At 46.3% G+C, this 18954-nt stretch overlaps 1 protein-coding gene and 1 pseudogene across 1 annotated transcript in view; both read left to right on the top strand.

The window, feature by feature from the left end:
- Cacna1c (calcium voltage-gated channel subunit alpha1 C) overlaps window positions 1-18954 on the top strand; it is a 491450-nt gene that overhangs the window by 233387 nt on the left and 239109 nt on the right. The window lies entirely within an intron of this gene.
- Window positions 766-1461, top strand: LOC131906483 (small ribosomal subunit protein uS3-like; annotated as a pseudogene).

Here is an 18954-nt window from a genome sequence, read left to right as displayed (position 1 = left end):
GGTTTTTTTTTGTTTTGTTTTGTTATCATGGTCCTCTTGTGCAGTTTTCCTTCTCTGAGCAGAGTGGAAGGTAAGAGAAGTTCAGGGAGAGTAAGCAGGATGGACTATCACCCTTGCTAACGGGAGCCACCAGAGGCCAGGCAGTGCCCAACGTTTCTGAGATCTCCAGATCTGAACACAGTCCATTGCTAGGCTTAGCGAATCCCTTTCAGTTTGGGGGATTTATTGCCAGAGTGATTACCCGCACGGTATGTCTGTGTCCCTTGAGGCTTTAATGAGTCCTGCTTAAGTCCTGGACCTCCTTTACTGGCATAACTACTACTGACCGGGCTAGTCTCCCTGCCCCCTCAGTCAACCCAAACGTCAGAGAAGCGGGGGTTGGGGGGGTCACTCTGCTGAAGCATATGCTGGATAAGCTTGCTGCTCTTTAAGTCTTAGGTCGGTCGGCAACCTCAGCTGCCCCTTCTATGTCTATCCAACTTCGTATTGGGGCTTACACGTCAGTGGTACTGGCCCGTGGTGCACATTTCAGTCACCTGGGGGATCTTTTAAAAATTACCATTGCCTGGGCCTAACCCCTGTTGATTCCACATAGTTACAGTGGGTTTGAGCTCACGGCGTGTAATATACACAGTGGAGCTACCCCTGAATGGCCTGTGACAGCCAATGATTAAAGTTTCAGGATTCATGCAAATGGGTTGTTAAATACAGCCATTGTTAAAATTAAATTATATAGCTTTCCTTTTGGCAGTGTACAGTGGCAAGATGGTGATGCAGATTTCCAGGAAGAGGAAATTGGTTGCTCATGGCATCTCCAAAGCTGACTGGGTGAGTTCCTCACACAGAGGCTAGCTGAAGATGGCTACTCTGGAGGTGAGGTCTGAGGTACAATGATTGGGACAGAAATCATCATCTTAGGCACTAGCATACAGAATATTCTTGGTGAGATGGGTCGGTGGATCTAGGAACTGATTGAGGTAGTCCAGAAGTGTTTGTTTTCTCTGAGGACACAGTAGAGCCCGAGGGCAACCACAAGAGGCCTGTGTGACTAGGCTGGCCTGCAGTACAGAGGGATTACTATGGTATGCTGTGGTTTATCATGGAGAGTTCGGCCAAGGCCTAAAAGGTTGTTTATCTGGGAAACTCTAAGGACTGGTGGCTAAATCCATGTAGATGGTCTGGTGATCCATAGTAGAGATCCCACTTACTGCTATACTAATGCTGTGTACACAATGTCCTGCTCAGACAAGGTGTGCCAGGAATCAACATGTGCCCTGGGACCCACGTGCTAAGACTGGCCTTAAGAAACCCTTGCCGTACCATGAGAACATCATGGAAACCAAAGATGAGTTCCTGCCCACCACTTCCATTTCAGAACAGAAGTCAAAGCTGACTGCCATGCCTCAGCCGGTCCCTATAGCACAGCAAGTCTCCCTGGCAACTGTAGCTGGAGTCCGTTAATATACATGTTAACATGTAAAGACATTGAATAAAATTTTACACAAGGACATAGAAATCATATAAATGCATAGTCTAATAAATGATATTAAAAACAAAGGTAATAATGTTCAGCAGTTACCATTCCCAAATCATTTTACTCTATTTTATTATTTATTGGCTGTGCTGTTAAGGTTATTTACATTGATTTGGTTCTGTAGAGCAGGAATACTATAGTATGCTATGTTGCACATCCCTCCTGACTCACCCTCAGTAACAGATCATTGGTAGCTTGAAGCTGACCATGGTAGAAATAGTCATATGATGGAAACTGGAAAATGCTACCCTAGTGAATATCTCCACACATACATGTGCCATGCACACACACATACATATGCACCTATAGCCCTTGTGCATCAACTACAGAATTATCACACACACACACACACACACACACACACACACACACACACACGTGCACACACACGCACACACACCCCTGATTGTGGGGATAGAGCCTGGCTCCTGCCTCCCTCCCTTATCTCTTGCAAACTCTGTGCCCCATCTTCCTTCTACCCAGTGATCCACAACTACCTGTAGCAGCTCAGATGCATCATGTTACTCTTGTTAATGTATTTTTACTCCAGGACATGTAGATTCTTCTGTCTGGAACTTTCACTGCCTCCTTATTTGCATGATAAGCTCCTGCTAATCTTTCAACCTTAACCAAACAACCGTTACCTATGGGAGACTCTACCTACTGTCTCTTCCTCCATGAAGGCTTCCAAAGTAGGCAAATCCTAGAGGCGGCTCCTAAGGCAGAGAGAAAGGTTTAAAGGTTGTACCTGGAGGGTCCTGTTTGAGGGCTCCAGGGCCAGGGGGAGACCAGCAACTTTAAGGATCTGAAATAAATAGAGGATAGCTTTTGGAAGGTAAGGACAGCTGGCCTAGAGAGTCAGTCAGGGGCCAAGACAAGAGGGTCTTGAAAGTCATCTGCAGAAGTCTGGTCTGTGTCCTCAGAGCAGTGAGACACCACCATGGTATAAATCAGATCTTATTAGATCTCACCTAGAGCTGGACATGTTGGCATATACAATTAATGCTAGCACTTTGGAGCAAAAGGAGGCAGATCCCTGTGAGTTTGAAGGTAACCTGGTCTACATAGTATGTTCCAGGCCATCCAGGTCATTACAATTTCAATTACAAGATGAATAAGTTCTAGAAAACAAATATGTAGAATTGGCAACTATGGTTAATAAAAGCACATACTTGGAATTTTTCACAAATAAATACCGTTTCTACCATACTCACAAAGGAAAAGCTATGTGAGTGGTGGATACCAGAAGTGGCTTGATTGTGACAACTGTTTCACAATGTATATGATATCAAATCATCAAGATACACACCTCAGTCACATGTGGTATTAATTAGACCTCCAAAAAGCTGGAGACATACAGAATCATGGAGCATGATGATTGGATTTGGTGCTGAAATTGAGGAAAGAATGAGGAACCCAGGAGAGTCAGGGAGAGCTGACTGGTTCATGGTTCATCTTTGGCTTGATAGGTTGGCCATGTCTGTGACGTATGTCTTCAAGTGCAGCTGAGGGGTTCCAGTGCTCGTCTTTGGGTTCATCAGCTTGGCTGTATCTAAGACATCTACGGATGGTTTCATGGCTCATCTTTGGGTTAATGAAGTTGGCTATGTCTGTTACACAACCAAGTACAGCACAGTTTTGGTTGTAAACTCAGATGGTATAGTAGAGAAACATAGCCTTGGGATCATCAGCTTCTGGGTGTAACTGAATCCACGGGAACAGCCAAAGCTGCTCGTTGTCTGGAAAGAACAACTGGAGTATGAGGAGTTTGGACTTCCCAGGGCATCACATTTAATAAATGCCAGTGTAGGAAGAGACCAACAAGATTGAGTGTGGAAAGAAGGAGGAAAGCAGGAATTATGGAGTCGTGGAAGCTCCAAGGACAGTAGTATGAGATTAGGGAGCGATGAACAAACTTTCATGTTCCATGCAAAGCAGAGAAAGGAAGGTAAAGCCTTGGCTACTGTATCTGAAAACACAGTGGATCCAGGATGCAGGTATGCCAGGATGCCAATGGACACACGAGGTGGAGGCTGGGCAATGCTGTTTCTGTGTGGGTAGGAAAGGGGCTTGTGAACATAGTCACCCAGACTCCTTCCTAACTGGGAAGCAGAGGTGAGGGAGAAGAGTTTGGAGAGCAAAGGCTGTTTTCTACTTGGTTGTCTTCTTTGTTTTTTGATAGAAGAAGCCAACTGTCTAAATTTTGAGTAAAGAGAGAGATTGTTAGCTTGCCCTCTGTGAATGAAGGAGAATGACCTTTTGAAATAATCAATGCCATATTTCATTTTATAACCCCCTATGTTTAACCTGATAAACGTTTAGGATTGTCACAAATGTTTCCTGACTTTGCCTCATTTTGTTGACAAATGCTTCTGCAGACTGCTGGTTAGCTGTCCACACTTTGGGCCTTTGTTTTTCTTTTCATTGACAAGTTTAAAAAAGAAAATCTTCCTGTCACCAGCCTCTGGGAGGCAGTATATTCTGAGTGTTCGTTCCCACTCTGGCATCTCTGGCAATCAACCATCATTCTCTTTAACTCTTATGGGCCTGAGTCACTCTGTTCCTTCTGTCTTTGCTGGGCAAGCTCCAGTTTGTGTCTAGTTCTTTCTTTTATTTCTCATTTATCAGCATGAACAGAAAACTGCCTACAGTTTCTCCAGTTCCCAGGCCGAGGAAGTTAAAATGACTGATTTTTTTTTTAATTTCTCTAAAAAATACTTCTGAAAATCATAGACTCGTGGAAGCTCATGACTAGAGAAGAAAATGAAGGGTCATCTGACCCTTTCTGTACTTCCAGGCAGTTCTATTTTTAATCAATTTCTCATCAACGGATCATCTTTAAGACTTTTTCATAAAAGACTCCATAGACCCAAGCCTTATAACTAAGGCAACTATATAATTAGCACTTCACTGGGGATACTTGTAAGAATTAAGTAGAACACCAAGGACAAGTGAAGTATCGGGGGACTACCCTGAGCCAGCTGGGACATACAGTCACCCTACCTATGATGGATGTGCTCTGTGACCCATAGAGAAGAGTCTCATTTTGGCTGGTGTTTGACATTTGGGGCTAGTAATTGAGCACTCCCCATGGATTAGGATTGTTCTACTTATTGAGACTAAAGATGAGTGAGATGCATCCTTGTCTTAAAAATTTGTTGAGGAAGAAAAATAAAATTTCCATAATTAAATTTGATACACTTTGATAGGCTTTGTGGGAAAAAATGCATTGGAAACTTCTCTAGTTTGCTTTCTGCTGCTGTGATAAGCAAATTGGAGAGGAACAGGTTTAGTTGGCTAAAACTTCCAGGTAACAGCCCATCATCGAGGGAAATCAGGGTAGGGACTCAAACAGGAACCTCTAGGCAGAAACTGAAGGAGAGAGCACAGAGGAGTGCTGCTTACTGGCTTGCTTCCAGGCTGGCTTTCAGCTCCCTTTCTTATACCTCTCAGGCCCACTGCCTAGCACATGTACCTCCTGCAGTGGGATGGACTCTCCACCGCTAGCTAGCAGTCAAGAAAAGTGCCCTACAAATATGCCCACAAGCCAGTCCGATGGAGGAAAGCCTTCATTTGAGGTTCCCTCTTCTAGGTGTGTCAGCTTGACAACCAAGACTAGCATCATAGGAGCAAAGCGGAAGTGGCTGGATTGGAAGGGCTCGAGCAGTGGAGGCTCCATGAAAGCGAGGCTTTAAAGAATGCTGCGGGTTGGACGTATTCCCAGAGGCCTGCTGTCGGTGGTGTTCTTGAGAGGTGGTGGGGGAACAAATGTGGAGTGAGAGGACTTGAAGACCCAGGGTTGATCTTCTGAAAGCTTGTAACTTCACAGAAGGCTTCTGAGCACCACAGACAGACAGAAGACCAAGTAGATTCTCAGGAGGCCAAGAGTGGAGAGAGCAAGGGGAGGGTGCTCAGTGACACGGAGGTGGCCCGGAAGAGCCGCAGGGTCTCAGACTGGGCAATCACTTGGGGATCTTAGAGGAACAGTTTAATAGGATTGAGCAGGAGGCATGACTAAAGGGTGGTCAGGTTGAGTGTTAGGAAACATTGGGATGTAGGTGTCCCTCTCCAATATTTGAAGTTAAGCCAAAGGAGGAAATTAAAAGTAAGCAAGAGCTCAGATTAATAAGAATTTCTTTTTACAAGCTAATGAAATTTGAAGAAAGTCCCTTTTTACCATGAAAAAAAAAAAGTCACTCTGAGTGTCAGCATACAGAACATGCCCGTTTTAACATTACCCATGTGTAGCTGGTTAAGTTCAAATTAATAAAAATGATATACAAGTTAAAACTCAGTTCTTCAGTACTAGCCACCACCTGACAGGTGCTTGGTCGCCTTCTGACCAGCGGCTGCCAGATTGGGTCGGGACCTCCATGGCCTTTGCTGAGCCACTTCACTCAAGACCCCAGCACAGTCCATCGACTTCTCAACCGTAGGCTTAGAACTGAGTATGCTAGCCTTGTTTTCAAACTCAATTCTAAAGCGAAGTGAGCCAGAGGTTATCTTTATCAGATTGGCTGAAGAACTGTGATCATCTTAAAGCCAGCATCCCCCAGATGCTGGCTTATAATGAAGTGTCCGTGATAAAGGGAAAAAGAGCCACGGAAATACACGAATTATTTCTAATACAGTCTTTTTATAGTTACTATAGTAACTCTTTCCATTGACTAATTAGGCTTTGTGTATTCATATAACTTAATTTCTCTGTTTTTTTCTAAAGCTATGTGTTCTTTTGGATAATTAGGCTTTGTGTATTCATATAACTTTATTTCTCTGTGTTTTCTAAAGCTATGTGTTCATTAGGGAAAATTGGCAACTGTAGTTCAGTTTCTTCTAGGAAGCTACAAGGGCCCTGCTAGCTTCCCAGCTGTCTGGACCCATTTAAGAAGGTCTTGTTATCAGTAGGAAGAAAACTATCCAATTTCCCAGGACCTTGGATGTCTTCATTTGTTGGCAGTAGATTTCTGAGAGACCACTTATTGGCCAAGAGCATACTTTACATTCCTTCTTAATCCAGCTTTCCCAATCATTCCTTACTGGGAATTTGTCTTTGGGTGGTTTTATGTCTCCTAGAGATTTTTGTTTTTAAAAGTGACAATCTTTTTTTGCATTATTCTTTGTACATAGTATCTAGTGTTCACGGGAGCAGGCACTTGGGTACAATCTGCTGCCTTCTGCTTGGGTGCCAGCCCTTACCTGTGAGCACACTGGCTGAATGTCTTAGGGGTTGATTTTATGGAAACATTCAGTACGGTGAGGTGACTAGAGGGAGTTTCTTAAGGGACATCTGGTCTTTGTTATATTACTTAAATTCCTGAGACAATCTGCATTTTTAAGAATCTGTATCATATCTGTATCATTGGTCAGTCACTGGCTTCCGAAAGCACTTTGGTATTAGTGCAGTGGAGTACTTCCCACTTTTAAGGCACTGACCAATACCTAGCTCTCAGCCAAAGTTTATCCTAATAGATTCTTCTGAATTAACATGCACTTCAGTGTCCCAAGTCATAGCCAGAAACTCAGACTGCATCTTCAGCTTCCATGGACACCTGATCTTATTGGGAGCAGCAAGGCCCCCTAGACACCACTATGCCTGCCTGGCAGACAGTGGAAATCCAGCCTGGCTGAGGAAACCTCTTTAAGTGAATACTGGCTGAGATGAGGAGGGACAAGCAGCATGAAGTGATTGCTAACTCTAGCTATGGACAATGGGCCTGTCTTCTGCCAGACTGGCCGCTCTGTGTCTCCTCCGGAGAAGGCCATGTACCCAGTAGTCAGCTTGTTTACAAGGACAGCTGCCCTTGTCCTGCTTGTTTCTGCACTGTGGTCAACCAGCAGTATAATCTTGAGCAGGCTGTGAGTGGGAAGAGCTTTGGATTCTGGTAGCCCAGATTTTACCCCCACCCCTTACATGGTCCAAAGCAAACCATTGAACTTCTACAAGCCTGTTTCTGGTTTATGTGAGATGAGAGGAGGTATTGTTTCTCAGGGTTGTTACAGAATTCAGTGGCGCATGTTAAATGCCTGAAACAGATGTTCTGATGGTACTCAGTTCCCTCTTCTCTCCTGTTTCAATCCTTTTGGGTACTGATTTTCTTGCCTACTAGGGCAGATGATTTAACGTTCTGCTGTCCACAGCCCTTTGGAGAATGGCTGCATCTCTGAACTGACTGGGAAGGGAAACAGGAAGAGAAAACACACAATTCTCCAAGAATTCAAGGGCCAGTCAATGGTGGTCCAGGTTCGAAGCTGGGACCCTGCAGTCCAGTCTTAACATCCCCCGCTCCTGATGGGGCTGCTCTGGTGTGAACACGGGTACCACCTCCCTTCTCATGGGAAAAACATGTTCTTGGCCGTGATAAATGCCACATTATAATCTAAGGCCTATGTAAAAGTAAGTGTGGCTAATAAAAGAAAAAGTCCTCCATTCTTGATGCTTGGGGAAGAGGCAGGATGAATGTGAGATGTTCCAGGGAGACCTTTAAACTGGAAACCTTTGATTTAGAACTTACAAAAGCCTCCCGATGCCTGGAGAAAATAGCCACTCTCTTCCCCTGGCAACACTGGTGTTATCCCATTCACTGGCTGGGTAAACTGAAGAGTTTTCAATGCTGGGACACCCTGGCTTCTGGAGGGTTCTCCTCTGGGGTCCTGAGATGTCCGGTAGGGGATTGAACGGAGCCCAGCAGAAAGGGCTGCAAACATGGAGAAGAACACAGGAAACAGTACCAGCCAGCCTGCCACCAGTGAGAAAGGGGTGTGTGCCCTCTGGAACTCGTCTGGGAGCCTTAGATCCCAGTGCAAGGCCAGCCTGCCAGTGTGCCACATTGCCAACTTGCCTCATTCTCTGCATTTTGCATTGTTTTCTGTTTTCTTGGGATCCTAATGACATTTTCATGTGAAAATTTCTGGCTTTATTGAGCTCAGTAAAGGGAAAAGGACTTTTTATTCACAAGCGTTGAAGGCAGCAGGAATCAGTATGCCCTTAGTGGACAGAGGTTGGAGTTATAATGAAGGTGAGATTTTTCTAGGATGAACTGTTCTTTCACGTGACCTGAAACCTCCCCTGTATTCCTCACAGGGAAGGGACCCAGGGCACCTTCATGAGACCTATGATTTAGAAAAGGCAGGCAATGGGTAGGATGCTGACTACACTTTCTCCCCAGCATTTACATTAACATAGGCCTGAGCCTCAGGCCACTCTGCTGCCATATCTGCCTCCCACTGAGAGCTTACAGTGTACTTGGCACACGTACCTCAATCTGGTGTTAGGGTGCTCTGTCTTCAGAGACTAATTTGTCAAGGTCTGTGATAAGTAGATCCTGGTGCTCAGTAGAGCCAGGGGCATCTGGCTTTATGGTAGTCTGCTCTCCTGATACTGAACTTTAGCAGTATCCGGCTGGCCAATTGAAGGTATGGTAATGACACCTTCTGTACAGTTGTGGCCTTTGAGTCCAGTGTCCTACTTAAAAACATGGGGCCCCTAGGGGAGAGTGCTTTGGCTAAGTTGGGGCTACTTCCTAGGGTTCTGTCTTTGTTAAACTGTGCATGCCTCAGTGTCTGTGTTCCCAGTGTCCTGAGAGGCAGAGTGGCAGAAAGAGGTGATGAGAAGCATTACCTTGGGAAGTGCTGAAATACGGGCAGCCGAATTCTTCTTGCATGTATCACAGCAAGCTTCTGAGCCTGAAGATGTGGCTAGCTGTTCAACAAGAAGGAAGATTCTTTCCTCTCTTTCTGTGGTTTGGGAGCAGAAAGACCATCCAGGGGAACCAGTGGTTTGCACAGGACTGATGGGGTCTCTGGCCTGGGGAATGTTCTGGGATTGGAGTCGGCTGAACAGTGGCTTGCTTCCTGAGGCTCATGGGCCTCCAAGACACAGCTCCCAAAACCTAGCGCTCCCATGAGCCGGATGAGTTGTTGTCACCAGGACTAGCCCTGTCACCACCCATTAAATTTTCTAGGGACCCAACCGCCTCAGCCTCCTGCTGACCCAGAGCTCTGGCATGGACTGGGCCTCCTCGACTAGTTAATGTTTCATTAGTGGTTTTCTGAAGGCATGAGTCCAAGCTTGGCTGAACCATTCCGTTTAGAAGTACAGGAACACTTAATAAAAACAAAGTGTTGAAGGATCACCATCCCAGGAATCTGGTCCTTTAGAAGTCCCAGCTGGAGGCCTGGGAAGACTGCTACAGAGTCTCAGCCCCCTTCCCAGTGGGGCACTTTCGTGTCACACAGCAGTCCAGCTTAGTGGCATTTCATTACTATTTTGGTGTTCATAAGTGTGCTGGCTAGTTTTGTGTCAACTTGACACAGGCTGGAGTTACTTGAGAGATGGGAACACCTCAATTGAGAAAATGCCTCCATAAGATTGGATTGTAGGGAAACCTGTAAGGTATTTCCTTAATCAGTGATTGATGAGGGAGAGCCCAGCCCCGTTGTGGGTGAGGCTACCTCTGGGCTGGTGGTCCTGGATTCTATAAGAAAGCAGGCTGAGCATCATGAGGAACAAAGCTAGTAAGCAGCTCACCCTCCAAGGTCTCTGCATTAGGTCCTGCCCTATTTGAGTTCCTGCCCTGACTTCCTTCAGTAATAAACAGTGATGTGGAAGCATAAGCCAAATAAACTCTTTCCTCCCCAATTCACTTTTGGTCATGGTATTTTTTCATAGCAATAGTAACCCTAATTAGGAAATGAGCCTCTCTGAATATCTGATACAAGCTTTGTACTTTCCCTAGAAGAACATAGCTATGCACATACATATAATTCTGGGCTTGAAACTGCAAGTCAATCACAAGTCAACTTGTAGGGTTAGTTATAGATCTGGGCTGAGAACCCAATGGATGCTACTTCTTCCAGCATTAGACATGGAGATGTGGAATGTTACCACCAAGAACAGCAAAAATAGGCTGTGATTTTCTGCTTTTAGAGTTTATTTGTTTAGAATTTCTAGAAGTCTCCCAGTTGTACAATGGGGTAGATCACTATACTCATTGCAGACTCAGTGGGTGTATGTATGAGCTCAGTCACAGCAGGCCTACTCCAACCATAGGCAGTCCATCGCAGCTGTGCAGAGACAAAGGCATTTAGAGTTTGGGGATGACTCAGGTGAGTTGCAGCAGGGCCCAGGAGAGATTTTGAAGTAGCAGCACAGTAGGGAAGGGAACTCACAGACTTTGGAGGGGATAAATCTGAATTCAAATGCTCATTGCTATTGATTGATCTCCAAAGTGCTTGGCAAGTCTAGAGTCTGTGGCTCTGGATCCTGGAAATTCAGGTGTACAAAGTGCTTGGCATGAGTAGGAGCTCAATACACTAAGCAGTAAGTGTTGTAGACGTAGGAGTTATAAACCACTGGGGGTGGAAACATACCACTGTGGGGGAGTAGATCGGTGTCGGCAGGAGCTGTCCCACTGATTTCTGAACCTGAAGCTTTTGGGGCCCAGGATTGAGGAGGAGGGGAAGACCTTGGAAGGAAGGCAACATTAGAACATGTGGCAGCAGGCCATGAGAACAGTATGCCTTGTCCTGCAGGTATTGTGATGTGGCAGGGAAGGCGCTGAAGTCTGGGGGCCAATAGAGATAATGTGATGGTTAATCTTTTTCTTTTTAACCTTCATTTACGCATGGCAGGAAGGTACAGGGGATGTTCATGAGTGTACCATGAGGTCAGAGAACAGCTTTCAGGAATTGGTTCTCTCCTTCTGCCATGTGGATTCTGAGTTATGAACTCAGGTTGTCAGGCTTTTTTGGAAAGTGTCTGTCCCTCTTTTGACACCCCACTGGCCCATGGTGGTTAGCCCTGATTGACAGTTGATTGGGTTGAGAGTTTCCCAGGAGATTATTAGTACAGCATACCTCAGGGTATGTCTAGGAGGGTGTCTCCCGGGGTGGAGTGATTGGCTCATGAGAGTTCTGACCTAGTTAAGGCCTAGTCCATTGAAGGACTAGAACTTTGACTGAAGTAGTGGACTGTTGGAGCTTTGTGGGGTGGGGCCTAGAAGGGTCAATGAAGGTGTGTCTTTAGGAGCTACGTCTTGCCCTAGTGCCATCCTGTTTTTATTCCCCTCTGCTTCTGACTTCTGTGGGGGAGCTGCTGTATCACACTCTCCCCACCATGATGGCCCCAAACCCCTAATTCTGTGAGAAAATAACTCTTCCTCCCTGTTTCTGTCAGATATTTGGTCATAATGACACAGTCAGGCTGATATAATTGGTTCATGAGGCCTCTTACCCTGTCCCCTTGTGACTGCTGTTCCTAATCTCCATATCTGCCCAACAGATAAGGTAAACTCAGGAGAGGTTGGAGGGATAATGAGGAAGAAGAGGATTGTTTGGCCTCTTCACAAGTAGGAAGAGAAGACTTTACTTTTATGCTTTAAAATATTGATATGTTATTTTAAAGTTATTGTTTCTTTCAAATGGCATTGCCAAGTAGCAAAGCCCACTTAGAGCTGATGCCCACTTCATATATTGCCTCCCTAGGGAATCTGAAACACCTTCTGTGAGTCCACTGACCAAGAAAATTGTACTAAGTTTTACTTTATGCAGTTTTATAAAAGCAATAGTGTTTGTTTGTTTGCTTGATCATCTCTAAATATAAACTTAACAACTGACAAAGTTTTTCCAAACCCATGCTCTGCATTGAGGTTTAAGGAAGGAGTATCTTTTTTTTCTAAGGAGTTCTCTTATTTTTCTTACACAGAGTCAGATGAGAGTGTTGGGGCCCCTGGAACTAGAGTTACAGATTATGGTGAGCCTTCATATGGGTGCTGGGAACTGAACCCAAATCTTCCTCAAAAGCAGCAAGTGTCCTTAACCCCTAAGTTATCTCTACAATCCCATACTTTTTTTTAAGTCCAGGTCTCATTATGTAGTCCTGACTAGCCTGGAATTAGTTATGTAGACCAGGCTGGCCTCAAACTCACAGAGATCTGTAGGCCTCTGCCTCATGAGTTTAAAGGTATGTGCCACCATGCCCTATCTCTCAGTCCTATTTAATGTGTTTCAGTTATCATAAAAATCATTTGTTTTCTCTCTCTGGTCTCTTGGCTTATTCTTCCTCTTTTCAGTCCAAAGTACTGGTTGCAATATTCTCTGTAGGGCAGGTTTGGTGGCCATGGTCCTATCTTAGAAAGTTTTTCTTTCTCCTTCAACTATGGCAGGTAGTTTTAGTGGGTAAAGTAGCTGGTGTCTGTGGTCTCTTAGAACTGTGAGTGCGTTGCTCCAGGCTCCTCTGGCTGTTAACGTTCCCATTGAGATGTCAGCTGTCATTCTGTTGGGCTTGGCTTCATATGTGACGTTCTTCTCCTGGGGCTTTCAGTTTCCTCCCATTGTTCTATGTTGCTGTGGGATGTTCTGTATGGCAAATGTGTTGCTGATTAGTCAATAAATAAAACACTGATTGGCCATTGGCTAGGCAGGAAGTGTAGGCGGGACAAGGAGGAGAATAAAGCTGGGAAGTGGAAGGCTGAGTCAGAGAGACACTGCCAGCCGCCATGATGACAAACAGCATGTGAAGATACCGGTAAGCCATGAGCCATGTAGCAAGGTATAGATTAATGGAAATGGATTAATTTAAGCTATAAGAACAGTTAGCAAGAAGCCTGCTACGGCCATACAGTTTGTAACCAATATAAGTCTCTGTGTTTACTTGGTCAGGTCTGAGCGTCTGTGGGACTGGCAGGTGAGAGAGATTTGTCCTGACTGTGGGCCAGGCAGGAAAACTCAAGCTACACTATGTGCTTACTGTTTCATTTATAATATGATGTGTAGAGTTTCTTTTCTCGTCCCGTCTACTTGTGTTCTGTGCACTTCTTGTATCTGTATGGGTGTGCCTTTCCTTAGTTCGGGGAAGTTTTCGCCCTTGAAGATTTGCTCTATGCCATTGGCTTGGAATTCTTCTTCTACGCTGTAATTCATAGATTTGGTATTTCACGGTGTTCCAAAGTTCCTGAGTGTGTGTGTGTGTGTGTGTGTGTGTGTGTGTGTGTGTGTGTGTGTGTGTGAATATATCATATTATTTGATTGTGTGGTCTAATCCCTTTATCTTTACATCTTAACATTTATCTGCTACATGATCCGTTCCACCAGTAAGACTTTCCCCTGGGTTTTCTAATTGGGTTATTTAGTCTTTCAACTCCATCATTTCAGTTGAGTTTTCGTTAGTATTTCCATCTCTTTATTGATTTCTCAGTCTTCTCAAATCTTGGATTGTCTTCATTATTTCACTCAGCTCTATAGATTTGTGTTTTCTTGCACTGCAATCAGGAGTTCATTCCTGTCCTTTTGAAGTTCACCCAGGTGTTTGTTCATGTCATCTTTAAGCTCATTGAATTGCTTGATCATATTTACGATTGTTCTTTTAAATTCTGTGTCCTGAGGCTCACCGAGGTAATTTTTCTGTAAGATAGTGTTCTTTGGGGAGGGACATATTTTCTTGGCCTCTCATTTTTTTTTATTTTTCCATGGGACTTAGGTATATAGATTATTTTATTAGTTGTGTGTCTGCCTGTGTTGAATGGAAGATAGGTTCTGTTTTTGCTGTTGCCCAAGCTTGGTTGATTTCAGAGCAAGTAGGAAGAGTTTGTAGGTTAGTCCTTCAGATGTTGCGGGTTGGTTTTGATTGGAGAGACTGGGGTTCCAGCCTCCAACTGAGAAGGTACATGAATGCAGCTCCTAACTGGCTCTGGGTGTTGAAAAACAGCCTAAGGCAAGGGAATTATGATAAACTCAAGTCTAGAATACAAGTGTGACCCCTGGCTGGCCTTGGGCGTGGAGGTACAGCCCAGGGCAAGAGCCAGAGCCGACTTATGGAGAGAGGACACACTTGATTCTGCCTGCAGGGCCTGGGGCAGACTCACCAAAAAAAAAAAAAAAAAAAACACCTGGTCACCGACCGGACTCGTGCTGTGCTCGGGTGCAGAGAGACAACACTGGGAGTGGGTTTGGGGGCAACTCACCAAAACAGCAAGAACATGAGTGTGACTCCCAGCCCGACCTGGGCATGAGTGACTGTGCGGGAGGAGAAATCTGGGGCAGCTCACCCAGAGAACTCTTATGACTCCTGGCTGGGTCTCCAAGGTCTGGGGCAGACTCCCTGAGAGCTTTTTTCATAGGTGTGACTCCTAGCTCCATCTAGGGCTGTGAATGTCTTAAAGACTCTGTCCAGCCCCTCCAGCATCTGTAGGAGCTGCTTGGCTCCAGGATCTGTTGAGGGACAGACTCTGGAAATAAAGGAAACAGAAGAGGAGCAGGCTGCGGGTGAAAACGTCTTGGGGGAATGAGAGGGCTGAGTCGCGCCTCGCCACTTCTGATGTACAGAGCAGGATTGTTATGAGTAATCCTGAACATGTTACTCTGGCACCCAGAGGGAGGCCAGTCATATCACCTTGAAAACCGATTAGACTAGGGATGAAGTGCGCTTGGCCTGGCCCTGACAGGCACTGGAGTGGGAAGCTGGAAGCGCCTACAGCTGTGCAGGGGAAGGTGCCTTTGCCCAGGAGTGACTGCTTTTCTAAACACGGAGGTCCTGCTGCTTTCCCAGGTAGAGCTGGGCCTGTGCTATGGCTCTGAGGCTGTATGAGGATGGGACAGCTCCTTCTTAGAGACCAAGGTGCCACTCTTTGACATACTTGAGTACATCACTTAACTTTTCTGACCTTCACTTTGACTAAGGAGGGAATAAAAGATCGGAGGGTTCTGATCCAGGGACTGCTGGGAACACAAGGGAGATACGTGAACAAGTGCTCTAAGAAGGAAAGTGGAGCCCTTGCCAGGAGCTGACAGCCTGCTGCAGGGTGTTCCAGAAGGACTTCTTACCCTCCCTGACAGAATTCCTTTCACATTACTGAGGGCAAGGAAGAGCCAGAGGCAGGTCAGGGGCTGCTCAGCCTCAAATACACTATGGTTTCTCTACAGGACCCCCAGGTCCTACTCTGCACCTCCCTGGCTTCTCTTTATCACTCGGCCAGGAATTCCATTGAACCCAGCTATAGCTCAGAAACAAACACAGGTATGGAGAGGACAGATGAGTCTAGGGAGCCAAGAAGTGTCCGAGATGCCCCTGTATCAGTAGTGACAGAGATGCTATCTCAGGGCCCAGGCTGCTGTCACTGTCACAGACCTGAGAGGACAGCAGCTTCTGTGTCTTCAGATCCTTCCTCCACAGCATCCTCTGTTTCACCCAAGAGCTGCTGTGCAGCATCCTCGGCTCCTTAATTACTCAGAATAGGCTGTTCTTTGCTAACTGAGCCCTAGCTTGCCCGTCTCCTGGCTGTTTGGATTTAATACCGGCATCTGTTTTATGCACCAGGGGTTCAGTTCCCCACTTAGTCAGGGATTTAAGAGATTTAGATAGTCTTGTAGCAGTCACAGCCCATTAGAAACAAAACAACAAAACACCCTCCCTGAAGGTGACTGTCAGGGCTGAGGTGGGGGAAGGGCCCTGAGTCTGCTTGGAATCTTTTTACCCAGGAGAGAACTGAGGTTAAACCATTTGACCACAGAGTCCAAGTGTAGCTTTGCTTAGCTCCAGGAAAAAGGCCATTTCTTTGTGTTCCATCACCATTCTCCTATGGTGCAGGCTAACTCCCTGTATGCAGCTCTGAGAACAGCAAAGCAAGCCACCAATCTCAGATGGCACCTGTGCAGCAGGTCGTGTGTGGCCCATAGTAGACCTCTGCTCTGTCACGTGATTAGACATGTGGACACTGGGTCTGAGGGTGGCTCCACTACTCACTGTATCTTCTATTTGATTTGGCCTGGCTGAGTGTCGGGTCCTCATCTGTAACCCAGTAACCTTCACAGGGCTGCTATGAAACTGAACGGCATGGCGCACGGAAGTGCTTGGCCAAGCGGCATAGCTTCTAACCACATGGACTAGTCTGTGTTCTCCCTCTCTGCACACCACAGCATTCTGCTCCTTCCATGATCTCTTCCCTCTGTGTGTCTACTCTTCCCCTCCCTCACTGACCTAAGGTCAGTGCCCAGGCTGGGCCTCTCATGACTGCTACAGTGACCCTTCACTCAGGATGCAAGGCCAAATTTGCATCCCACATGACCCATCTTACAAGCAAATTTTGACTTCTGGAGCCTCACTTCCCACTTCAGTGAAGGGGGCCTAATGCTCTCCACCTCATGGTGCTGAGGTGGGGGATAGAGTAGCCATGTAAAGGACCAGGCCTCTAACCCATCCTCTATAAGACAGTTTTGAGCACCTTTTTGCACCTGGTCAGAGCATTCCAACTTTGGTGGTAGACTTGCTGATTAGCAGAGGGCAAAGGTGAAGTACTTGGGGTTGGTTAAGATCCCAAGTTCAGGGCCATACCAACGAGTCATTGAGGGGGTAGGTCAGATGGTCTCCCCTGTGAGCTAACAAACTGTGGTAAAGAAAGTGAGGCTGGGGGTCCAGCAGATGGGAGAACAGAGCACCAGAAACCACCAGACAGGAGATCAAAGCACATTGAGACTTAGGGACAGGAAGGCGCCCCCATGTTCCTAGGCAGGTGGGACTGTGTGATAGTAAAACACAGCCCTGGAAGCTAGACAGTGAACCCTGGCCACTTTCCTTGCTCTGTTGTGTCTTCATAGCTAGTTGCTTTACTTCTGCGTGCACGAGTGTGTGTGTGTGTGTGTGTGTGTGTGTGTGTGTGTGTGTGTGTGTGTGTGTGTGTTTCCCATTCCTGGAAAGGGTGTAATGCTCGTTTTGCTTCATTGTAAGATTCACTGAATTAATGTCTACAAACAAGTATCAACCTATGTGTCTGACATGTGATCACTCTGAATCTTTGCTAAATAAAAATGCTCTGGGCTTTTCAGGTGAAACCTCTCCTGTTTCTGGCACTTGGAGGATGATAAGAAGCGAGAATAGAGTGCTGTGTGCAGTGTGCAGTGTGGCTGGCAGGGAGCATCAGTTTGAAGGGGCAACGCTGTGCGCTTCTACAGGTTGACATGGCTGGTGCAGTAGTTGCTAGAGGTGTTAGCTTGGAGAGGTGTGCAGGGAAAGCTACAGACTGCTTTCTGTGTGAAAGTAAGTGAATATGGAAAGTAAAGGGCAGGAGATCTCAGGTCTCTCTCTGTCACTTGCTACTGTGTGAGCCTAAGCCAAACATTCACCCTCTCTGGTTTCTACAAGGTGAGAATTGCAATGCTGGCCTTGCTGACGTCCCAAGTGAAATGCATTTCTAGACGTTAAGGTGCCCGTGGAGACAGGCAGCAGGATACTAGCAGGGACTTCACTCGCCAGCAGCAAGGTGTGCTCAGCTTTCTTGTTCTTTTGCTGGGAGCCAGCCTGGAGCATCTTAGTGCTAGCGGAAGCCTCCTCAGCCTTGCCTCCCAGTCTCCTGTCACAGGAGGGCTTAGTACTGTAGCTACCAGAATGTCTCTGTCTCTTTGAGGTTATTCTTGGGGAGGGGGTCATGATTTAGGTCATTGTCAGTGATAAGACCTTATGAACAGTAGGTTCATTAGTTACCTCCCCCATATGAGCCTGTGCAAAGAGCAAGGCTTTCTTTGGGTTTTGTTTTTTGTTTTGAAGTAAGGTTAAAAAAAAACTCAGCCGCATCCTGAGAGAACTTAGAATGTCATCATGTGGAAGGGAAGGGGCAGTCAGGTATATGGGTAGCAGCTCATAGAGATACGGGCCTGAGATAAAGGCCTGGAGAGCAAAGGACAAGCTACAGACTTCCCAGGATTCCCCGAGTCAGCCCTTCCTCCAAAGTGAAGACAGAGCAGGTCCAGCTCTGAAGACCCAGGCTGCATTTGTTTCTGACCATAGTCTTTGCCTGATGGCTAACTAGTCCTGTGCCATTGCCTGGACCAGCTATGGGGGGAGGGCGAGGGTGCTGAGTGTGCAGGTGGTTTCTAGAAACAAGACTGGAGTATACAACCCCCACCCTGCCGTGGCCTCTCTGCCTCTGAGACTCAAGGTCTGGGCTGCCATCCCAAGGCTGCTTTTCCTTCTCTGGCTTTTTTTCCCCTCTTTAATTAAACTTTCTTGATGAGGTGACAGCTTTTATCATTCTTGGCAGCTGCTGAGAGACCAGATAATTTATAGCTGTATTGGCACTATATGATTAAGAAGGCAGTGGTAAATAACAGATGAGAAGATGACTCCGGCAATCTGAAGGGCCCTCCTCCTCCTCCCCTCCCACCCCTGTCCCACAGATCCCAAGCGAGCCGCAGGTGGACTCTGCTGGCTTCTCAGGAACACAAGAACAGGTGTCTCTCCCTGCTCCCAGAGAGCAGAGATGATTACTTATAGACACTGCCATGGCACTCGGACATTTGCACTGCCCCAAAGATTCCTCTCAGCCGAGGGATCAGTTTTTCCTTCCAGGCCATGGGAGAGGTTCTGCATCTTCATGTACCGTTATCAGTGAGGCTCAGTGAGGACGGAGGATTTCCCCTTCAGTGAACTGGGC

Source organism: Peromyscus eremicus, chromosome 3 (genome assembly GCF_949786415.1).
Source record: "Peromyscus eremicus chromosome 3, PerEre_H2_v1, whole genome shotgun sequence".
NCBI lineage: Eukaryota > Metazoa > Chordata > Mammalia > Rodentia > Cricetidae > Peromyscus > Peromyscus eremicus.
Note: the sequence above shows the minus strand (reverse complement) of the source record. Positions and strands in the feature narration are given on the sequence as shown.